At 45.8% G+C, this 22,315-nt stretch overlaps 7 non-coding genes and 1 pseudogene across 7 annotated transcripts; all 8 read left to right on the forward strand.

Annotated features, from left to right (window-relative positions):
* The first annotated feature begins 1,280 nt into the window (after nt 1–1,280).
* On the forward strand, nt 1,281–1,471 carry LOC130305862 (U2 spliceosomal RNA). The gene has a single exon (XR_008855286.1). It is a non-coding gene; the product is annotated as a U2 spliceosomal RNA (small nuclear RNA).
* Nucleotides 1,472–3,547: 2,076 nt separating this feature from the next.
* LOC130305863 (U2 spliceosomal RNA) lies at nt 3,548–3,738 on the forward strand. The gene has a single exon (XR_008855287.1). It is a non-coding gene; the product is annotated as a U2 spliceosomal RNA (small nuclear RNA).
* A 2,102-nt stretch (nt 3,739–5,840) lies between these two features.
* LOC130305864 (U2 spliceosomal RNA) lies at nt 5,841–6,031 on the forward strand. Its single transcript, XR_008855288.1, has one exon. It is a non-coding gene; the product is annotated as a U2 spliceosomal RNA (small nuclear RNA).
* A 2,096-nt stretch (nt 6,032–8,127) lies between these two features.
* LOC130305865 (U2 spliceosomal RNA) lies at nt 8,128–8,318 on the forward strand. Its single transcript, XR_008855289.1, has one exon. It is a non-coding gene; the product is annotated as a U2 spliceosomal RNA (small nuclear RNA).
* A 2,096-nt stretch (nt 8,319–10,414) lies between these two features.
* LOC130305866 (U2 spliceosomal RNA) lies at nt 10,415–10,605 on the forward strand. Its single transcript, XR_008855290.1, has one exon. It is a non-coding gene; the product is annotated as a U2 spliceosomal RNA (small nuclear RNA).
* Nucleotides 10,606–12,704: 2,099 nt separating this feature from the next.
* Nucleotides 12,705–12,895, forward strand: LOC130305868 (U2 spliceosomal RNA). Its single transcript, XR_008855291.1, has one exon. It is a non-coding gene; the product is annotated as a U2 spliceosomal RNA (small nuclear RNA).
* Nucleotides 12,896–14,980: 2,085 nt separating this feature from the next.
* LOC130305902 (U2 spliceosomal RNA) lies at nt 14,981–15,198 on the forward strand (annotated as a pseudogene).
* A 5,389-nt stretch (nt 15,199–20,587) lies between these two features.
* Nucleotides 20,588–20,774, forward strand: LOC130305900 (U2 spliceosomal RNA). The gene has a single exon (XR_008855323.1). It is a non-coding gene; the product is annotated as a U2 spliceosomal RNA (small nuclear RNA).
* Nucleotides 20,775–22,315: the final 1,541 nt, after the last annotated feature.

Genomic DNA, 22,315 nt, shown 5'->3' on the forward strand with positions numbered 1-22,315 from the left:
GAACAGTCGCTTTTTATGTATTCAGCACCTATGTATAATGTTGTAAAAATGCTCTAGAAGCTAAAGTCGCAGAAATGTCACACATATTTGGCCTGCAACTTTCTGTGCGACAAATTCAGACAGGAAAAATCAGTATAAATCCTTAGAAAATTATCCCCCAGTGTCTCCATCTGCTGGCGGTATTGAATAAGCATTGCTGCACTGATGGGGTATGCATTAGACGAAAAAAAAGAAGAAAAAGAAGAATAATACGCCCAGAAAAGAGGCGAAAAGGAGAAAAACGTAAAAAAACGTGAAAAAAAAGTAAGAGGAAGAGAAGGGAAAAAAAGGTGGAAATGGGTTTAAAAGTGATTTCGGCGGAGAAATATATATATATATATATATATATATATATATATATATATATATGCGCACACACACATATAGATATAAACGTATTCTCCGTTGAGATATTGCAGCCGCTGCTGTGTCCAGGCCCAGGAGCCTTAGCACTGTGCTGTGATGTCACTCAATACCACTGACATCACTAGGTGTAAACAACATCTCTCCTTTGCTGTGTATGTGACTATGGAGCTGTTTGGTGATGTCGTCTATTACGGCCTTCATAGAAGCAACAGGAGATTGTTGCATCCATCTTGAACCCTCAGAACTACAGTGCTATGATGTCACTCACTTCCACAGGCCTTGCAGAGTGTAAACAACAACAACCCAGCTTTGTTGTGTATGTAACCAAAGGGATTTGTGATGTCACCTAGAACCTTCACAGCAGCGACAGCTTTATGAGGAGCATCAGCACTGCTCTGCCTGAGCAGAACCATCACCGCCATAGGTTGTCAAATAACCCGGATTTAACCCACACAGGTAAGTCCAATGGGGTGCAGGCATGTCCTCTATGCTTACAGCTTCCCGTGGGTGTTGGTTTGATACCGTTTGGGGACAGCCAAGGAGGCATCTGCAGGCAACAAAGGTAGGTGTGTGCTTGTGTGTGTGTTTCCTATGCAGATCCTAAGCCCAGTGTCACATGCAAGTAGGAGGAGTAAGAAGGGTTCCTGGCAAATCCGGGTTATGGATTGCATTTAAAAAGGCCCCGTGGGAGTGCAATGGGCCCCTGTCTTGCTGCTTAGCAATAATGGTATGGGTTTAGGTTCTGCTGTGTGTACTGGTGGTTGACTGCCCCCCAGCCCAGAGTGTGCATGGAAAATTGTCTGGCAGCCTCCCTGACAGCAAGCAGTGATAGTGCCCATGAAGGGGACCTTGTTGGGCCCGCCCCTTTCACGGTTATCGCTTCTCGGCCTTTTGGCTAAGATCAAGTGTAGTATCTGTTCTTATCAGTTTAATATCTGATACGTCCCCTATCTGGGGACCATATATTAAATGGATTTTTGAGAACGGGGGCCGATTTCGAAGCTTGCTTCCGTCGCCCTATGCATTGACCCGATATGGCAGTATCTTCGGGTACAGTGCACCACCCCCTTACAGGGTTAAAAAGAAAGATTCCTACTTTCATTGCTACCTGCTTGCTGGCTAGCCAGCTAGCCAGCCCTGTGGGCCTTGCTGCTGCTGCAGCCAAAAAACAAAAGGTGGTGCTGCTGCTGCTTCTGCTTCTGCTTGTGTCTGGCCCCTGTTGGAGCGTCCAGGCACAGGACTTCTGCTGCTGCTGACTAAATGGCCTCCTTAATTGGATCATTTGAGTAGCCAGCACACCTGTGCAGGTAGGGCATGACATGATAGGCAGCTGCCTTGATAGCGGGTGGGTGCTGAATGTTCCTAATTGACAAAATAAGATTAATGCTTATGAAGAAATATAAAATCTCATCCCTTCCCCAATATCGCGCCACACCCCTACCCCTTAATTCCCTGGTTGAACGTGATGGACATATGTCTTTTTTCGACCGTACTAACTATGTAACTATGTAACATAACATGGGGGGGGGGGGTCTCCTGGCTGTTCACACAGGTGTGTCATTGCTGTACATTGACCATGCATTGCTTCTGTGGTATTGCAAAGGCAAAGACAAATGCTTCCAGCCATCCATTGCACTAATGGATTGGTCATCAGCTGGCTGTCTATGTCCCGCATCAATATAGACCAAAGTACAGAGGGTTAGGCTATGCTATTGTGCACCTACCTGATGCATCAGAAGGTGCGAGGCCCTTGCTAAATTCTGTGCACAGACTTTGAGATCTATGCTTTAGACTGTATCTAAACCTGCTCCAACATGGACTGACATTCTGGCCTACTTTCAGCCGATGCGACTTGTCTGTCGCTGAACAGTCGCTTTTTATGTATTCAGCACCTATGTATAATGTTGTAAAAATGCTCTAGAAGCTAAAGTCGCAGAAATGTCACACATATTTGGCCTGCAACTTTCTGTGCGACAAATTCAGACAGGAAAAATCAGTATAAATCCTTAGAAAATTATCCCCCAGTGTCTCCATCTGCTGGCGGTATTGAATAAGCATTGCTGCACTGATGGGGTATGCATTAGACGAAAAAAAAGAAGAAAAAGAAGAATAATACGCCCAGAAAAGAGGCGAAAAGGAGAAAAACGTAAAAAAACGTGAAAAAAAAGTAAGAGGAAGAGAAGGGAAAAAAAGGTGGAAATGGGTTTAAAAGTGATTTCGGCGGAGAAATATATATATATATATATATATATATATATATATATATATATGCGCACACACACATATAGATATAAACGTATTCTCCGTTGAGATATTGCAGCCGCTGCTGTGTCCAGGCCCAGGAGCCTTAGCACTGTGCTGTGATGTCACTCAATACCACTGACATCACTAGGTGTAAACAACATCTCTCCTTTGCTGTGTATGTGACTATGGAGCTGTTTGGTGATGTCGTCTATTACGGCCTTCATAGAAGCAACAGGAGATTGTTGCATCCATCTTGAACCCTCAGAACTACAGTGCTATGATGTCACTCACTTCCACAGGCCTTGCAGAGTGTAAACAACAACAACCCAGCTTTGTTGTGTATGTAACCAAAGGGATTTGTGATGTCACCTAGAACCTTCACAGCAGCGACAGCTTTATGAGGAGCATCAGCACTGCTCTGCCTGAGCAGAACCATCACCGCCATAGGTTGTCAAATAACCCGGATTTAACCCACACAGGTAAGTCCAATGGGGTGCAGGCATGTCCTCTATGCTTACAGCTTCCCGTGGGTGTTGGTTTGATACCGTTTGGGGACAGCCAAGGAGGCATCTGCAGGCAACAAAGGTAGGTGTGTGCTTGTGTGTGTGTTTCCTATGCAGATCCTAAGCCCAGTGTCACATGCAAGTAGGAGGAGTAAGAAGGGTTCCTGGCAAATCCGGGTTATGGATTGCATTTAAAAAGGCCCCGTGGGAGTGCAATGGGCCCCTGTCTTGCTGCTTAGCAATAATGGTATGGGTTTAGGTTCTGCTGTGTGTACTGGTGGTTGACTGCCCCCCAGCCCAGAGTGTGCATGGAAAATTGTCTGGCAGCCTCCCTGACAGCAAGCAGTGATAGTGCCCATGAAGGGGACCTTGTTGGGCCCGCCCCTTTCACGGTTATCGCTTCTCGGCCTTTTGGCTAAGATCAAGTGTAGTATCTGTTCTTATCAGTTTAATATCTGATACGTCCCCTATCTGGGGACCATATATTAAATGGATTTTTGAGAACGGGGGCCGATTTCGAAGCTTGCTTCCGTCGCCCTATGCATTGACCCGATATGGCAGTATCTTCGGGTACAGTGCACCACCCCCTTACAGGGTTAAAAAGAAAGATTCCTACTTTCATTGCTACCTGCTTGCTGGCTAGCCAGCTAGCCAGCCCTGTGGGCCTTGCTGCTGCTGCAGCCAAAAAACAAAAGGTGGTGCTGCTGCTGCTTCTGCTGCTTCTGCTTCTGCTTGTGTCTGGCCCCTGTTGGAGCGTCCAGGCACAGGACTTCTGCTGCTGCTGACTAAATGGCCTCCTTAATTGGATCATTTGAGTAGCCAGCACACCTGTGCAGGTAGGGCATGACATGATAGGCAGCTGCCTTGATAGCGGGTGGGTGCTGAATGTTCCTAATTGACAAAATAAGATTAATGCTTATGAAGAAATATAAAATCTCATCCCTTCCCCAATATCGCGCCACACCCCTACCCCTTAATTCCCTGGTTGAACGTGATGGACATATGTCTTTTTTCGACCGTACTAACTATGTAACTATGTAACATAACATGGGGGGGGGGGGTCTCCTGGCTGTTCACACAGGTGTGTCATTGCTGTACATTGACCATGCATTGCTTCTGTGGTATTGCAAAGGCAAAGACAAATGCTTCCAGCCATCCATTGCACTAATGGATTGGTCATCAGCTGGCTGTCTATGTCCCGCATCAATATAGACCAAAGTACAGAGGGTTAGGCTATGCTATTGTGCACCTACCTGATGCATCAGAAGGTGCGAGGCCCTTGCTAAATTCTGTGCACAGACTTTGAGATCTATGCTTTAGACTGTATCTAAACCTGCTCCAACATGGACTGACATTCTGGCCTACTTTCAGCCGATGCGACTTGTCTGTCGCTGAACAGTCGCTTTTTATGTATTCAGCACCTATGTATAATGTTGTAAAAATGCTCTAGAAGCTAAAGTCGCAGAAATGTCACACATATTTGGCCTGCAACTTTCTGTGCGACAAATTCAGACAGGAAAAATCAGTATAAATCCTTAGAAAATTATCCCCCAGTGTCTCCATCTGCTGGCGGTATTGAATAAGCATTGCTGCACTGATGGGGTATGCATTAGACGAAAAAAAAGAAGAAAAAGAAGAATAATACGCCCAGAAAAGAGGCGAAAAGGAGAAAAACGTAAAAAAACGTGAAAAAAAAGTAAGAGGAAGAGAAGGGAAAAAAAGGTGGAAATGGGTTTAAAAGTGATTTCGGCGGAGAAATATATATATATATATATATATATATATATATATATATATATATATATGCGCACACACACATATAGATATAAACGTATTCTCCGTTGAGATATTGCAGCCGCTGCTGTGTCCAGGCCCAGGAGCCTTAGCACTGTGCTGTGATGTCACTCAATACCACTGACATCACTAGGTGTAAACAACATCTCTCCTTTGCTGTGTATTTGCTGTGTATGTGACTATGGAGCTGTTTGGTGATGTCGTCTATTACGGCCTTCATAGAAGCAACAGGAGATTGTTGCATCCATCTTGAACCCTCAGAACTACAGTGCTATGATGTCACTCACTTCCACAGGCCTTGCAGAGTGTAAACAACAACAACCCAGCTTTGTTGTGTATGTAACCAAAGGGATTTGTGATGTCACCTAGAACCTTCACAGCAGCGACAGCTTTATGAGGAGCATCAGCACTGCTCTGCCTGAGCAGAACCATCACCGCCATAGGTTGTCAAATAACCCGGATTTAACCCACACAGGTAAGTCCAATGGGGTGCAGGCATGTCCTCTATGCTTACAGCTTCCCGTGGGTGTTGGTTTGATACCGTTTGGGGACAGCCAAGGAGGCATCTGCAGGCAACAAAGGTAGGTGTGTGCTTGTGTGTGTGTTTCCTATGCAGATCCTAAGCCCAGTGTCACATGCAAGTAGGAGGAGTAAGAAGGGTTCCTGGCAAATCCGGGTTATGGATTGCATTTAAAAAGGCCCCGTGGGAGTGCAATGGGCCCCTGTCTTGCTGCTTAGCAATAATGGTATGGGTTTAGGTTCTGCTGTGTGTACTGGTGGTTGACTGCCCCCCAGCCCAGAGTGTGCATGGAAAATTGTCTGGCAGCCTCCCTGACAGCAAGCAGTGATAGTGCCCATGAAGGGGACCTTGTTGGGCCCGCCCCTTTCACGGTTATCGCTTCTCGGCCTTTTGGCTAAGATCAAGTGTAGTATCTGTTCTTATCAGTTTAATATCTGATACGTCCCCTATCTGGGGACCATATATTAAATGGATTTTTGAGAACGGGGGCCGATTTCGAAGCTTGCTTCCGTCGCCCTATGCATTGACCCGATATGGCAGTATCTTCGGGTACAGTGCACCACCCCCTTACAGGGTTAAAAAGAAAGATTCCTACTTTCATTGCTACCTGCTTGCTGGCTAGCCAGCTAGCCAGCCCTGTGGGCCTTGCTGCTGCTGCAGCCAAAAAACAAAAGGTGGTGCTGCTGCTGCTTCTGCTGCTTCTGCTTCTGCTTGTGTCTGGCCCCTGTTGGAGCGTCCAGGCACAGGACTTCTGCTGCTGCTGACTAAATGGCCTCCTTAATTGGATCATTTGAGTAGCCAGCACACCTGTGCAGGTAGGGCATGACATGATAGGCAGCTGCCTTGATAGCGGGTGGGTGCTGAATGTTCCTAATTGACAAAATAAGATTAATGCTTATGAAGAAATATAAAATCTCATCCCTTCCCCAATATCGCGCCACACCCCTACCCCTTAATTCCCTGGTTGAACGTGATGGACATATGTCTTTTTTCGACCGTACTAACTATGTAACTATGTAACATAACATGGGGGGGGGGGGGGGGTCTCCTGGCTGTTCACACAGGTGTGTCATTGCTGTACATTGACCATGCATTGCTTCTGTGGTATTGCAAAGGCAAAGACAAATGCTTCCAGCCATCCATTGCACTAATGGATTGGTCATCAGCTGGCTGTCTATGTCCCGCATCAATATAGACCAAAGTACAGAGGGTTAGGCTATGCTATTGTGCACCTACCTGATGCATCAGAAGGTGCGAGGCCCTTGCTAAATTCTGTGCACAGACTTTGAGATCTATGCTTTAGACTGTATCTAAACCTGCTCCAACATGGACTGACATTCTGGCCTACTTTCAGCCGATGCGACTTGTCTGTCGCTGAACAGTCGCTTTTTATGTATTCAGCACCTATGTATAATGTTGTAAAAATGCTCTAGAAGCTAAAGTCGCAGAAATGTCACACATATTTGGCCTGCAACTTTCTGTGCGACAAATTCAGACAGGAAAAATCAGTATAAATCCTTAGAAAATTATCCCCCAGTGTCTCCATCTGCTGGCGGTATTGAATAAGCATTGCTGCACTGATGGGGTATGCATTAGACGAAAAAAAAGAAGAAAAAGAAGAATAATACGCCCAGAAAAGAGGCGAAAAGGAGAAAAACGTAAAAAAACGTGAAAAAAAAGTAAGAGGAAGAGAAGGGAAAAAAAGGTGGAAATGGGTTTAAAAGTGATTTCGGCGGAGAATATATATATATATATATATATATATATATATATATATATATATATATATATGCGCACACACACATATAGATATAAACGTATTCTCCGTTGAGATATTGCAGCCGCTGCTGTGTCCAGGCCCAGGAGCCTTAGCACTGTGCTGTGATGTCACTCAATACCACTGACATCACTAGGTGTAAACAACATCTCTCCTTTGCTGTGTATGTGACTATGGAGCTGTTTGGTGATGTCGTCTATTACGGCCTTCATAGAAGCAACAGGAGATTGTTGCATCCATCTTGAACCCTCAGAACTACAGTGCTATGATGTCACTCACTTCCACAGGCCTTGCAGAGTGTAAACAACAACAACCCAGCTTTGTTGTGTATGTAACCAAAGGGATTTGTGATGTCACCTAGAACCTTCACAGCAGCGACAGCTTTATGAGGAGCATCAGCACTGCTCTGCCTGAGCAGAACCATCACCGCCATAGGTTGTCAAATAACCCGGATTTAACCCACACAGGTAAGTCCAATGGGGTGCAGGCATGTCCTCTATGCTTACAGCTTCCCGTGGGTGTTGGTGATACCGTTTGGGGACAGCCAAGGAGGCATCTGCAGGCAACAAAGGTAGGTGTGTGCTTGTGTGTGTGTTTCCTATGCAGATCCTAAGCCCAGTGTCACATGCAAGTAGGAGGAGTAAGAAGGGTTCCTGGCAAATCCGGGTTATGGATTGCATTTAAAAAGGCCCCGTGGGAGTGCAATGGGCCCCTGTCTTGCTGCTTAGCAATAATGGTATGGGTTTAGGTTCTGCTGTGTGTACTGGTGGTTGACTGCCCCCCAGCCCAGAGTGTGCATGGAAAATTGTCTGGCAGCCTCCCTGACAGCAAGCAGTGATAGTGCCCATGAAGGGGACCTTGTTGGGCCCGCCCCTTTCACGGTTATCGCTTCTCGGCCTTTTGGCTAAGATCAAGTGTAGTATCTGTTCTTATCAGTTTAATATCTGATACGTCCCCTATCTGGGGACCATATATTAAATGGATTTTTGAGAACGGGGGCCGATTTCGAAGCTTGCTTCCGTCGCCCTATGCATTGACCCGATATGGCAGTATCTTCGGGTACAGTGCACCACCCCCTTACAGGGTTAAAAAGAAAGATTCCTACTTTCATTGCTACCTGCTTGCTGGCTAGCCAGCTAGCCAGCCCTGTGGGCCTTGCTGCTGCTGCAGCCAAAAAACAAAAGGTGGTGCTGCTGCTGCTTCTGCTGCTTCTGCTTCTGCTTGTGTCTGGCCCCTGTTGGAGCGTCCAGGCACAGGACTTCTGCTGCTGCTGACTAAATGGCCTCCTTAATTGGATCATTTGAGTAGCCAGCACACCTGTGCAGGTAGGGCATGACATGATAGGCAGCTGCCTTGATAGCGGGTGGGTGCTGAATGTTCCTAATTGACAAAATAAGATTAATGCTTATGAAGAAATATAAAATCTCATCCCTTCCCCAATATCGCGCCACACCCCTACCCCTTAATTCCCTGGTTGAACGTGATGGACATATGTCTTTTTTCGACCGTACTAACTATGTAACTATGTAACATAACATGGGGGGGGGGGGGGGTCTCCTGGCTGTTCACACAGGTGTGTCATTGCTGTACATTGACCATGCATTGCTTCTGTGGTATTGCAAAGGCAAAGACAAATGCTTCCAGCCATCCATTGCACTAATGGATTGGTCATCAGCTGGCTGTCTATGTCCCGCATCAATATAGACCAAAGTACAGAGGGTTAGGCTATGCTATTGTGCACCTACCTGATGCATCAGAAGGTGCGAGGCCCTTGCTAAATTCTGTGCACAGACTTTGAGATCTATGCTTTAGACTGTATCTAAACCTGCTCCAACATGGACTGACATTCTGGCCTACTTTCAGCCGATGCGACTTGTCTGTCGCTGAACAGTCGCTTTTTATGTATTCAGCACCTATGTATAATGTTGTAAAAATGCTCTAGAAGCTAAAGTCGCAGAAATGTCACACATATTTGGCCTGCAACTTTCTGTGCGACAAATTCAGACAGGAAAAATCAGTATAAATCCTTAGAAAATTATCCCCCAGTGTCTCCATCTGCTGGCGGTATTGAATAAGCATTGCTGCACTGATGGGGTATGCATTAGACGAAAAAAAAGAAGAAAAAGAAGAATAATACGCCCAGAAAAGAGGCGAAAAGGAGAAAAACGTAAAAAAACGTGAAAAAAAAGTAAGAGGAAGAGAAGGGAAAAAAAGGTGGAAATGGGTTTAAAAGTGATTTCGGCGGAGAAATATATATATATATATATATATATATATATATATATATATATATATATATGCGCACACACACATATAGATATAAACGTATTCTCCGTTGAGATATTGCAGCCGCTGCTGTGTCCAGGCCCAGGAGCCTTAGCACTGTGCTGTGATGTCACTCAATACCACTGACATCACTAGGTGTAAACAACATCTCTCCTTTGCTGTGTATGTGACTATGGAGCTGTTTGGTGATGTCGTCTATTACGGCCTTCATAGAAGCAACAGGAGATTGTTGCATCCATCTTGAACCCTCAGAACTACAGTGCTATGATGTCACTCACTTCCACAGGCCTTGCAGAGTGTAAACAACAACAACCCAGCTTTGTTGTGTATGTAACCAAAGGGATTTGTGATGTCACCTAGAACCTTCACAGCAGCGACAGCTTTATGAGGAGCATCAGCACTGCTCTGCCTGAGCAGAACCATCACCGCCATAGGTTGTCAAATAACCCGGATTTAACCCACACAGGTAAGTCCAATGGGGTGCAGGCATGTCCTCTATGCTTACAGCTTCCCGTGGGTGTTGGTTTGATACCGTTTGGGGACAGCCAAGGAGGCATCTGCAGGCAACAAAGGTAGGTGTGTGCTTGTGTGTGTGTTTCCTATGCAGATCCTAAGCCCAGTGTCACATGCAAGTAGGAGGAGTAAGAAGGGTTCCTGGCAAATCCGGGTTATGGATTGCATTTAAAAAGGCCCCGTGGGAGTGCAATGGGCCCCTGTCTTGCTGCTTAGCAATAATGGTATGGGTTTAGGTTCTGCTGTGTGTACTGGTGGTTGACTGCCCCCCAGCCCAGAGTGTGCATGGAAAATTGTCTGGCAGCCTCCCTGACAGCAAGCAGTGATAGTGCCCATGAAGGGGACCTTGTTGGGCCCGCCCCTTTCACGGTTATCGCTTCTCGGCCTTTTGGCTAAGATCAAGTGTAGTATCTGTTCTTATCAGTTTAATATCTGATACGTCCCCTATCTGGGGACCATATATTAAATGGATTTTTGAGAACGGGGGCCGATTTCGAAGCTTGCTTCCGTCGCCCTATGCATTGACCCGATATGGCAGTATCTTCGGGTACAGTGCACCACCCCCTTACAGGGTTAAAAAGAAAGATTCCTACTTTCATTGCTACCTGCTTGCTGGCTAGCCAGCTAGCCAGCCCTGTGGGCCTTGCTGCTGCTGCAGCCAAAAAACAAAAGGTGGTGCTGCTGCTGCTTCTGCTGCTTCTGCTTCTGCTTGTGTCTGGCCCCTGTTGGAGCGTCCAGGCACAGGACTTCTGCTGCTGCTGACTAAATGGCCTCCTTAATTGGATCATTTGAGTAGCCAGCACACCTGTGCAGGTAGGGCATGACATGATAGGCAGCTGCCTTGATAGCGGGTGGGTGCTGAATGTTCCTAATTGACAAAATAAGATTAATGCTTATGAAGAAATATAAAATCTCATCCCTTCCCCAATATCGCGCCACACCCCTACCCCTTAATTCCCTGGTTGAACGTGATGGACATATGTCTTTTTTCGACCGTACTAACTATGTAACTATGTAACATAACATGGGGGGGGGGGGGGGTCTCCTGGCTGTTCACACAGGTGTGTCATTGCTGTACATTGACCATGCATTGCTTCTGTGGTATTGCAAAGGCAAAGACAAATGCTTCCAGCCATCCATTGCACTAATGGATTGGTCATCAGCTGGCTGTCTATGTCCCGCATCAATATAGACCAAAGTACAGAGGGTTAGGCTATGCTATTGTGCACCTACCTGATGCATCAGAAGGTGCGAGGCCCTTGCTAAATTCTGTGCACAGACTTTGAGATCTATGCTTTAGACTGTATCTAAACCTGCTCCAACATGGACTGACATTCTGGCCTACTTTCAGCCGATGCGACTTGTCTGTCGCTGAACAGTCGCTTTTTATGTATTCAGCACCTATGTATAATGTTGTAAAAATGCTCTAGAAGCTAAAGTCGCAGAAATGTCACACATATTTGGCCTGCAACTTTCTGTGCGACAAATTCAGACAGGAAAAATCAGTATAAATCCTTAGAAAATTATCCCCCAGTGTCTCCATCTGCTGGCGGTATTGAATAAGCATTGCTGCACTGATGGGGTATGCATTAGACGAAAAAAAAGAAGAAAAAGAAGAATAATACGCCCAGAAAAGAGGCGAAAAGGAGAAAAACGTAAAAAAACGTGAAAAAAAAGTAAGAGGAAGAGAAGGGAAAAAAAGGTGGAAATGGGTTTAAAAGTGATTTCGGCGGAGAAATATATATATATATATATATATATATACTATATATATATATATATATATATATGCGCACACACACATATAGATATAAACGTATTCTCCGTTGAGATATTGCAGCCGCTGCTGTGTCCAGGCCCAGGAGCCTTAGCACTGTGCTGTGATGTCACTCAATACCACTGACATCACTAGGTGTAAACAACATCTCTCCTTTGCTGTGTATGTGACTATGGAGCTGTTTGGTGATGTCGTCTATTACGGCCTTCATAGAAGCAACAGGAGATTGTTGCATCCATCTTGAACCCTCAGAACTACAGTGCTATGATGTCACTCACTTCCACAGGCCTTGCAGAGTGTAAACAACAACAACCCAGCTTTGTTGTGTATGTAACCAAAGGGATTTGTGATGTCACCTAGAACCTTCACAGCAGCGACAGCTTTATGAGGAGCATCAGCACTGCTCTGCCTGAGCAGAACCATCACCGCCATAGGTTGTCAAATAACCCGGATTTAACCCACACAGGTAAGTCCAATGGGGTGCAGGCATGTCCTCTATGCTTACAGCTTCCCGTGGGTGTTGGTTTGATACCGTTTGGGGACAGCCAAGGAGGCATCTGCAGGCAACAAAGGTAGGTGTGTGCTTGTGTGTGTGTTTCCTATGCAGATCCTAAGCCCAGTGTCACATGCAAGTAGGAGGAGTAAGAAGGGTTCCTGGCAAATCCGGGTTATGGATTGCATTTAAAAAGGCCCCGTGGGAGTGCAATGGGCCCCTGTCTTGCTGCTTAGCAATAATGGTATGGGTTTAGGTTCTGCTGTGTGTACTGGTGGTTGACTGCCCCCCAGCCCAGAGTGTGCATGGAAAATTGTCTGGCAGCCTCCCTGACAGCAAGCAGTGATAGTGCCCATGAAGGGGACCTTGTTGGGCCCGCCCCTTTCACGGTTATCGCTTCTCGGCCTTTTGGCTAAGATCAAGTGTAGTATCTGTTCTTATCAGTTTAATATCTGATACGTCCCCTATCTGGGGACCATATATTAAATGGATTTTTGAGAACGGGGGCCGATTTCGAAGCTTGCTTCCGTCGCCCTATGCATTGACCCGATATGGCAGTATCTTCGGGTACAGTGCACCACCCCCTTACAGGGTTAAAAAGAAAGATTCCTACTTTCATTGCTACCTGCTTGCTGGCTAGCCAGCTAGCCAGCCCTGTGGGCCTTGCTGCTGCTGCAGCCAAAAAACAAAAGGTGGTGCTGCTGCTGCTTCTGCTGCTTCTGCTTCTGCTTGTGTCTGGCCCCTGTTGGAGCGTCCAGGCACAGGACTTCTGCTGCTGCTGACTAAATGGCCTCCTTAATTGGATCATTTGAGTAGCCAGCACACCTGTGCAGGTAGGGCATGACATGATAGGCAGCTGCCTTGATAGCGGGTGGGTGCTGAATGTTCCTAATTGACAAAATAAGATTAATGCTTATGAAGAAATATAAAATCTCATCCCTTCCCCAATATCGCGCCACACCCCTACCCCTTAATTCCCTGGTTGAACGTGATGGACATATGTCTTTTTTCGACCGTACTAACTATGTAACTATGTAACATAACATGGGGGGGGGGGGTCTCCTGGCTGTTCACACAGGTGTGTCATTGCTGTACATTGACCATGCATTGCTTCTGTGGTATTGCAAAGGCAAAGACAAATGCTTCCAGCCATCCATTGCACTAATGGATTGGTCATCAGCTGGCTGTCTATGTCCCGCATCAATATAGACCAAAGTACAGAGGGTTAGGCTATGCTATTGTGCACCTACCTGATGCATCAGAAGGTGCGAGGCCCTTGCTAAATTCTGTGCACAGACTTTGAGATCTATGCTTTAGACTGTATCTAAACCTGCTCCAACATGGACTGACATTCTGGCCTACTTTCAGCCGATGCGACTTGTCTGTCGCTGAACAGTCGCTTTTTATGTATTCAGCACCTATGTATAATGTTGTAAAAATGCTCTAGAAGCTAAAGTCGCAGAAATGTCACACATATTTGGCCTGCAACTTTCTGTGCGACAAATTCAGACAGGAAAAATCAGTATAAATCCTTAGAAAATTATCCCCCAGTGTCTCCATCTGCTGGCGGTATTGAATAAGCATTGCTGCACTGATGGGGTATGCATTAGACGAAAAAAAAGAAGAAAAAGAAGAATAATACGCCCAGAAAAGAGGCGAAAAGGAGAAAAACGTAAAAAAACGTGAAAAAAAAGTAAGAGGAAGAGAAGGGAAAAAAAGGTGGAAATGGGTTTAAAAGTGATTTCGGCGGAGAAATATATATATATATATATATATATATATATATATATATATATGCGCACACACACATATAGATATAAACGTATTCTCCGTTGAGATATTGCAGCCGCTGCTGTGTCCAGGCCCAGGAGCCTTAGCACTGTGCTGTGATGTCACTCAATACCACTGACATCACTAGGTGTAAACAACATCTCTCCTTTGCTGTGTATGTGACTATGGAGCTGTTTGGTGATGTCGTCTATTACGGCCTTCATAGAAGCAACAGGAGATTGTTGCATCCATCTTGAACCCTCAGAACTACAGTGCTATGATGTCACTCACTTCCACAGGCCTTGCAGAGTGTAAACAACAACAACCCAGCTTTGTTGTGTATGTAACCAAAGGGATTTGTGATGTCACCTAGAACCTTCACAGCAGCGACAGCTTTATGAGGAGCATCAGCACTGCTCTGCCTGAGCAGAACCATCACCGCCATAGGTTGTCAAATAACCCGGATTTAACCCACACAGGTAAGTCCAATGGGGTGCAGGCATGTCCTCTATGCTTACAGCTTCCCGTGGGTGTTGGTTTGATACCGTTTGGGGACAGCCAAGGAGGCATCTGCAGGCAACAAAGGTAGGTGTGTGCTTGTGTGTGTGTTTCCTATGCAGATCCTAAGCCCAGTGTCACATGCAAGTAGGAGGAGTAAGAAGGGTTCCTGGCAAATCCGGGTTATGGATTGCATTTAAAAAGGCCCCGTGGGAGTGCAATGGGCCCCTGTCTTGCTGCTTAGCAATAATGGTATGGGTTTAGGTTCTGCTGTGTGTACTGGTGGTTGACTGCCCCCCAGCCCAGAGTGTGCATGGAAAATTGTCTGGCAGCCTCCCTGACAGCAAGCAGTGATAGTGCCCATGAAGGGGACCTTGTTGGGCCCGCCCCTTTCACGGTTATCGCTTCTCGGCCTTTTGGCTAAGATCAAGTGTAGTATCTGCATTTGGTCTGGTCGGAAGGTGTCTGTGGTACCCCGCTTCTCGGCCTTGGGGGATTGTCTCTCCTTACGGAGGGACTTCACCCCCTTGCTGCTATTGGGGAGCGGGCTTAGTCCACGGACAACGGGTTGCGATCCCCCTGTCTCTGGGACCTTGTGTCTCAGAAGGCATTTTCGGTACGTTGAGCGTTACCTGTAGCTTCGGAAGCACCTAGGGTACCCCCGACCTCTGCCTTGGGTAAGGGTTCCGCTTTTATAGCGGGATTCCGAGCCCCTGCTGCTATTGGGGAAGGGGCTTAGTCCCTGGGTGTGGAAGATGCCGTTCTCCTGGGCTTTCCCCTCTGGGGAAATGTCGATGCGAAATACCATCCGCATAGAGGTGTCGGAGAGCCATCGTCAGTTGAAGAACCTCCGCTTCATTGCGGAGGTGATTCTTCTTGACTACTTCCGCCTCAATAGGGAGGACATCCTGTGTCTAAATGACCAGGAAAGCCGTGGCCTGTATACCGTCACCTTCACGGCCACGGCGTGTTGCGATAACATCTATGCAACCTTGTCTGGTGCGGACCAGAGGGACGATCGACTCGACGGTCTTTCGTTCCAGTTCCTCTATGGTGAGGAACATATACCGTTGGTGGTGGCTATGCACAGCCCTCATGTGACCACGGAGGATATAGCCACTTTTCTTCGGCGATACTGCGAAGAGGTGCGATTCGCAAACAAAATCTTGAACTCCGTGCGGTTCTGGAACGGCAAGAGGAAGTTCTGGGTCAAGCTCCGTAAGGATCCCGGTGGTATTGGGGGTCTTTGCCATCCGCCCCCAAATTTTGCCATCGGGAGAGTTCGGGGCTTCCTGTTCTATCCTCAAATGCCTATGTATTGCCGAAATTGCTTGAGGTTTGGCCACACCCAGGAGACCTGCGGCGCGGAGCGTGTGATTCGCTGCAATAGGTGTGGCCAAGAAGGTCACATAGCCTCAAGATGTAGCCATACGATAAGGTGCAACCTCTGCGGAGAGGAAAATCACGATTTTAATTCCTGTCCCCATAAAGCAAAAACTACGATGGGTGGGTCAAGGCTGGGCCCACCCAAAGAGGGGACAGGACAAAAGACGTCCTTTTTTAAGATGCCCAAACCCCAGATGGCAGGTACTGATGGGTCCAGGCCCAAGACCTCTGGTGCTCCATCGGGGGGCCCACCGGTGGTAGTGCTAGGGGGAGGCCATGGGGATTCCACGAAGCCCGGGCGGGTGATCGAGTTTACTGCCCGGGAAATTGAAAGACGTCGATCGACTTCCTACCTGGCTCAAGAGCCCGCCGAAACTTCTGAAGGGGGCTCACCTGTGGCGGGTGGCAGCCGACGGGCCTCGGTGGGGGCAAAAGTGGACCCAAAATTGCAGCATAAGCCAGGTACTGGCTTGGCCCAGGGTCGCCCTGCTCCGGACGAAGAGGCCCCGATGAAAGCCCGCCGGAAGGGGAGCCAGGTGGCCAGGTCTGAGCCCGGTCCTGTTACTCCGCCTATACAGGACAGGGCCAAGAAGACAAGTGGCGCCAAACCAGGGTTTGCTGCCCCGCCAGCAGTGGACCCGGTGGGTAAAACTGGCCATCGTCGATCGATGGGGAAGTTGGAGCAACAGTCCTCAGCAACGCTTGCTGGGGAACAAGCGATGAAAACTTCCCAAGGTAGCGGCAAAGGTTCCGGAAAAGAGGCCTCACAGGCCCCTGTGCAGCAGTTCCAGTCATCAAATGATGAAAGAAGACGCAGATCCATCAGCCGGGGGCCAGAGATTACATCGAGTGAGAGCAACACAGAGGATATGGACAGCAGTGTGACATTTAAAAGACAAAGAGAAGAAGAAGAGGAAGACATTCAAAGGAAAGCGGCGTGCCGTAGTTCGGACGAGAGCGAGCTCAGGGTCGGGGCATCATCGATCTCAAGCTCCGACCCTCAGAACATCAAGGAGCTGATGACCCCGCAGGCGGGGGATGACGGTACGCAGCTTATTATTGACTTTGATTCTCCAAGCACGGACTCTCCATAAACTATGCCTATCCCTGTAAAAATTGCCTCACTCAATGTGAGGTCCTTAAAGAGCCCTGATCGCAGGGCTGCTTTATTTTCTTATCTAGAGACATGTGACTTTGACCTTTGCCTGCTACAAGAATGTGGAATCCCTAGTAAAATGGACTATAAAGACTTAAAAGAAGACTGGAAGCTGGGCCCATCCATATGGTCCGGTGCAAATGACTGTCGTTCTGTGGGTGTTGGGCTGCTCTGCCGAGGCCAGTCCTTTTCTATTCATACAGTAACTGAGATTGTGCCTGGCAGAGCTCTTTTAATTCATCTATATTTTAATGGACTTTTAATTCGTGTTTTAAATGTGTATGCCCCTCCTGATAAACAGGAGCGGGCAGAACTATTTGAAATTTTACCACTGTTTTGTGTTGGGTCTTCCCCCCTGCTGGTGGGAGGTGATTTTAACTGCATACGTGATGGGGAACACCGGCAGGGTGGGGATATTAATCGTAAAGACCGCACTTCTTACCTGCTTAAAAATTTTATTGATGATTTTAATTTGAAAGATTGCTGGAAGGATCTCTTGCCGGAGGACCCAGGCGCCACATGGTCCAATGGAAGAGTGAGCTCCAGAATCGATTTTATTTTTTCCTCTAGAGCTTTTAAACCCCTGAAATGCACGCTCGAGCAGAATATCTTCTCTGATCATAAGCTCCTCTTGGTGGGCCTGGAGCTAGAGGGGGAGCAAAAAGCAAAAAGGGGCCTCTGGAGATTAAACACCACACTCCTAGAGGACCCTGAGATAAAAGAGGAGTTTGTGCGGACCTACCAATGCTGGCAATCACAAAGAAAACCCCACGAGCCTATGCTGCACTGGTGGGAGGGCACCAAATCTAAAATCAGATTTTTTTTTATCAAAGCAGGTAAGAAGAAGGCAAAAATGGAAAAACAGTGGTTTTATGTTCTTAACATGCGTTTAAATGTACTTTTTAAATTGAAAGAAGCTGGTATGGATGTAGAAAATGATATTTTAAACCTTAAAACTGAAATAAAACATGCCATAGAAAAGAAAGGGAAACAAATCATTTTTAACTCACATGTGCAGCACCTGGAGGAGGGCGAGAAATGTTCCCGTTTCTTTTTTAAAAAAGTGATGAATAGGAGGGATATCATCCAAAACCTTGAGGGTGAATCCACTCCAAAAGGCATGTTAGATGCAGTTTTTAACTTCTACCAGCTTCTTTTTAATAAGAAAGATCTTAATCCATCCTTTTTAGAACATGTTCTTAATTCCCTTGATTTTAAGCTAGATGTTTTAGACCAGGAGGTTTTATCCCGTGATCTTAACTTAGATGAACTTTTATTTGTTTTTAAAAGTTTTTCTAGTGGGAAGGCCCCTGGGGAAGATGGTTTACCCATCGAATTTTATTTAGCTTTTTGGGATATTTTAAAGGATGATATGGTTTTATTGTATAAAGAAACTTTTATTGTTAATGAACTTCCCCCTTCCTGGAGGAGGGGGATTGTATCATTACTTTTTAAAAAGGGTGAAAAGGATATGCTAAAAAATTGGCGCCCCATCACACTTTTAAATGTCGATTATAAAGTTTTAGCCAAGTTATTAGCTGTCCGTTTTAAACCTTTTATTCATAAATTAATTCACCCAAATCAGGTTTGTGGGGTACCTGGAAGGTCTATAGCTGAATCCCTAAATATTTTAAGAGATGTTTTATGGTATTTTAAGGATAGAAATCAAACTGTAGCAATTTTATCCTTAGACTTTGAAAAAGCCTTTGATAGGGTCTCCCATGAATACCTGTTTTTAGTTCTTAAAAAGATGGCAGTGCCTGAAACGATTTTAAGCCGAATCATGCTTTTATACCGATCCTGTTTTAGTCAAGTCTCTGTTAATGGCTTTTTAACCAGCGGTGTTCCTCTTTTATCAGGTGTCAAACAGGGCTGCCCCCTGTCCCCACTCCTTTTTATTTGCGCAATCGAACCACTGATGGCCCTCCTCAGAAAAGACCGGGTAGTAAGAGGCGTACCGATACCTGGTGGAGGAGGGACCCATCTAAAGGTGTTGGGGTACATGGATGATGTCACCATACTGTGCCCGGACTCTCCATCCATGAGGGGGGCATTGAGGAACACCAGCTATTTCTGCGAGGTCTCTGGTTTTAAGCTAAACACAGATAAATGTGACTGTTTTTATATTGGCTCCTGGGATTCATCCATCACCCCAGGAGTCACAATGCAACAGGATCAAATTAAAGTTTTAGGTATTGTTTTTAACCAGGTCAATGATGGGAGCCCTAACTGGGATTCAGCTATAGCTAAGATGGAGAAGAAGATTTTAATGTGGAATCTTAGAAACCTTACCATGGAGGGGAAGATTTTAATAATAAAGATGGTTTTACTCCCTATTATGCTATACATTGCCATGGTATTTCCTCCATCTATTTTATACATTAAAAAAGTAACTAGAATTGTTTTTTCTTTTTTATGGGGTTCAAAAATGGAGAAATTAAAGCGTGATTTTATGTACAAAAGTAAAGATAATGGCGGGAAAGATGTTCCTAACCTTTTTACTTTCTTTTACATAAAGTATTTCTGTTTCTGTTTTAAAATTATTAAATCCGATGGCATTTTTAGCTGCTTTTTAAGGTACGCTGCGGGCATGGTTTTTAAAAGATGGTTGCGCATCCCTCTGAACGCTCCGGTGCTTCTGTGTCCCCCAAAACATTATGTGGTGTTGGAAAAGACAGTCAGGCTCCTAGGTCTCCAAGATTTGGAGCCTGACATACTGGGGGACCAGAGAAAGGTATCAAAGGTCCTCAGGCGGAGTGAGGTTACCCTGGCAGTGTCCAATTTCACACAGGCAAGATCCAAAAAGGTATGGCGGAACGTGTACGGGAAGTTTCTGGCGAATGTACACAGGGATCTTGCCTGGGCAATCGTCCACCAGTGCCTCCCTACTCGTGAGTTCCAGCACAGGCGAGGACTGGTGGCGAGAGCCAAGTGCCCGAGAGATGGCTGCGGAGTGGACGAAACGGTGCTGCACATATTTTGGAACTGCCCTTTTGCACGGGAGCTTTGGAGGAAGGTAGGCCCACTTTTGAAGTGGGCCTGCGGCCTAAAAGATTTTAATCACGAATGTGTCTTTTACGGTCTTTTTAACTGCCCCAATTTTAAACAGCAGATGATCTGCTGGATGATTATTAATTGTTTTAAAAATGCCATCTGGAAAGTTAGGAACATCTTACTTTTTAAACATGATTTTATTGATGTTAAAAACTGTATAAAGCTGGCCCTGAGTGAGATGTACATCTATTACCTAAGAGACAAGAAACAGTTGGGGGCCAGCGAGGCAGCATCCATGTGGTGTCTGCCTCTATGGAACGAAATAACAGTATAATCAGTTTTTATGACATTTGTATAATGTTTTATCCTGCCATTTTTATTTTTTCTCCTTTTATTACTGGTTTTATTATTTGTATTTTAAAACTTTTGTGAACCTTTTATTATTTTGCATTTTAAATTTTGTATGGTTTCTTATTTATTCAATAAAATTTTGTTGAAACCTTTATCTGTTCTTATCAGTTTAATATCTGATACGTCCCCTATCTGGGGACCATATATTAAATGGATTTTTGAGAACGGGGGCCGATTTCGAAGCTTGCTTCCGTCGCCCTATGCATTGACCCGATATGGCAGTATCTTCGGGTACAGTGCACCACCCCCTTACAGGGTTAAAAAGAAAGATTCCTACTTTCATTGCTACCTGCTTGCTGGCTAGCCAGCTAGCCAGCCCTGTGGGCCTTGCTGCTGCTGCAGCCAAAAAACAAAAGGTGGTGCTGCTGCTGCTTCTGCTGCTTCTGCTTCTGCTTGTGTCTGGCCCCTGTTGGAGCGTCCAGGCACAGGACTTCTGCTGCTGCTGACTAAATGGCCTCCTTAATTGGATCATTTGAGTAGCCAGCACACCTGTGCAGGTAGGGCATGACATGATAGGCAGCTGCCTTGATAGCGGGTGGGTGCTGAATGTTCCTAATTGACAAAATAAGATTAATGCTTATGAAGAAATATAAAATCTCATCCCTTCCCCAATATCGCGCCACACCCCTACCCCTTAATTCCCTGGTTGAACGTGATGGACATATGTCTTTTTTCGACCGTACTAACTATGTAACTATGTAACATAACATGGGGGGGGGGGTCTCCTGGCTGTTCACACAGGTGTGTCATTGCTGTACATTGACCATGCATTGCTTCTGTGGTATTGCAAAGGCAAAGACAAATGCTTCCAGCCATCCATTGCACTAATGGATTGGTCATCAGCTGGCTGTCTATGTCCCGCATCAATATAGACCAAAGTACAGAGGGTTAGGCTATGCTATTGTGCACCTACCTGATGCATCAGAAGGTGCGAGGCCCTTGCTAAATTCTGTGCACAGACTTTGAGATCTATGCTTTAGACTGTATCTAAACCTGCTCCAACATGGACTGACATTCTGGCCTACTTTCAGCCGATGCGACTTGTCTGTCGCTGAACAGTCGCTTTTTATGTATTCAGCACCTATGTATAATGTTGTAAAAATGCTCTAGAAGCTAAAGTCGCAGAAATGTCACACATATTTGGCCTGCAACTTTCTGTGCGACAAATTCAGACAGGAAAAATCAGTATAAATCCTTAGAAAATTATCCCCCAGTGTCTCCATCTGCTGGCGGTATTGAATAAGCATTGCTGCACTGATGGGGTATGCATTAGACGAAAAAAAAGAAGAAAAAGAAGAATAATACGCCCAGAAAAGAGGCGAAAAGGAGAAAAACGTAAAAAAACGTGAAAAAAAAGTAAGAGGAAGAGAAGGGAAAAAAAGGTGGAAATGGGTTTAAAAGTGATTTCGGCGGAGAAATATATATATATATATATATATATATATATATATATATATATATATATATGCGCACACACACATATAGATATAAACGTATTCTCCGTTGAGATATTGCAGCCGCTGCTGTGTCCAGGCCCAGGAGCCTTAGCACTGTGCTGTGATGTCACTCAATACCACTGACATCACTAGGTGTAAACAACATCTCTCCTTTGCTGTGTATGTGACTATGGAGCTGTTTGGTGATGTCGTCTATTACGGCCTTCATAGAAGCAACAGGAGATTGTTGCATCCATCTTGAACCCTCAGAACTACAGTGCTATGATGTCACTCACTTCCACAGGCCTTGCAGAGTGTAAACAACAACAACCCAGCTTTGTTGTGTATGTAA

This window comes from Hyla sarda, unplaced genomic scaffold (genome assembly GCF_029499605.1).
Source record: "Hyla sarda isolate aHylSar1 unplaced genomic scaffold, aHylSar1.hap1 scaffold_1340, whole genome shotgun sequence".
In the NCBI taxonomy this organism is placed as follows: domain Eukaryota; kingdom Metazoa; phylum Chordata; class Amphibia; order Anura; family Hylidae; genus Hyla; species Hyla sarda.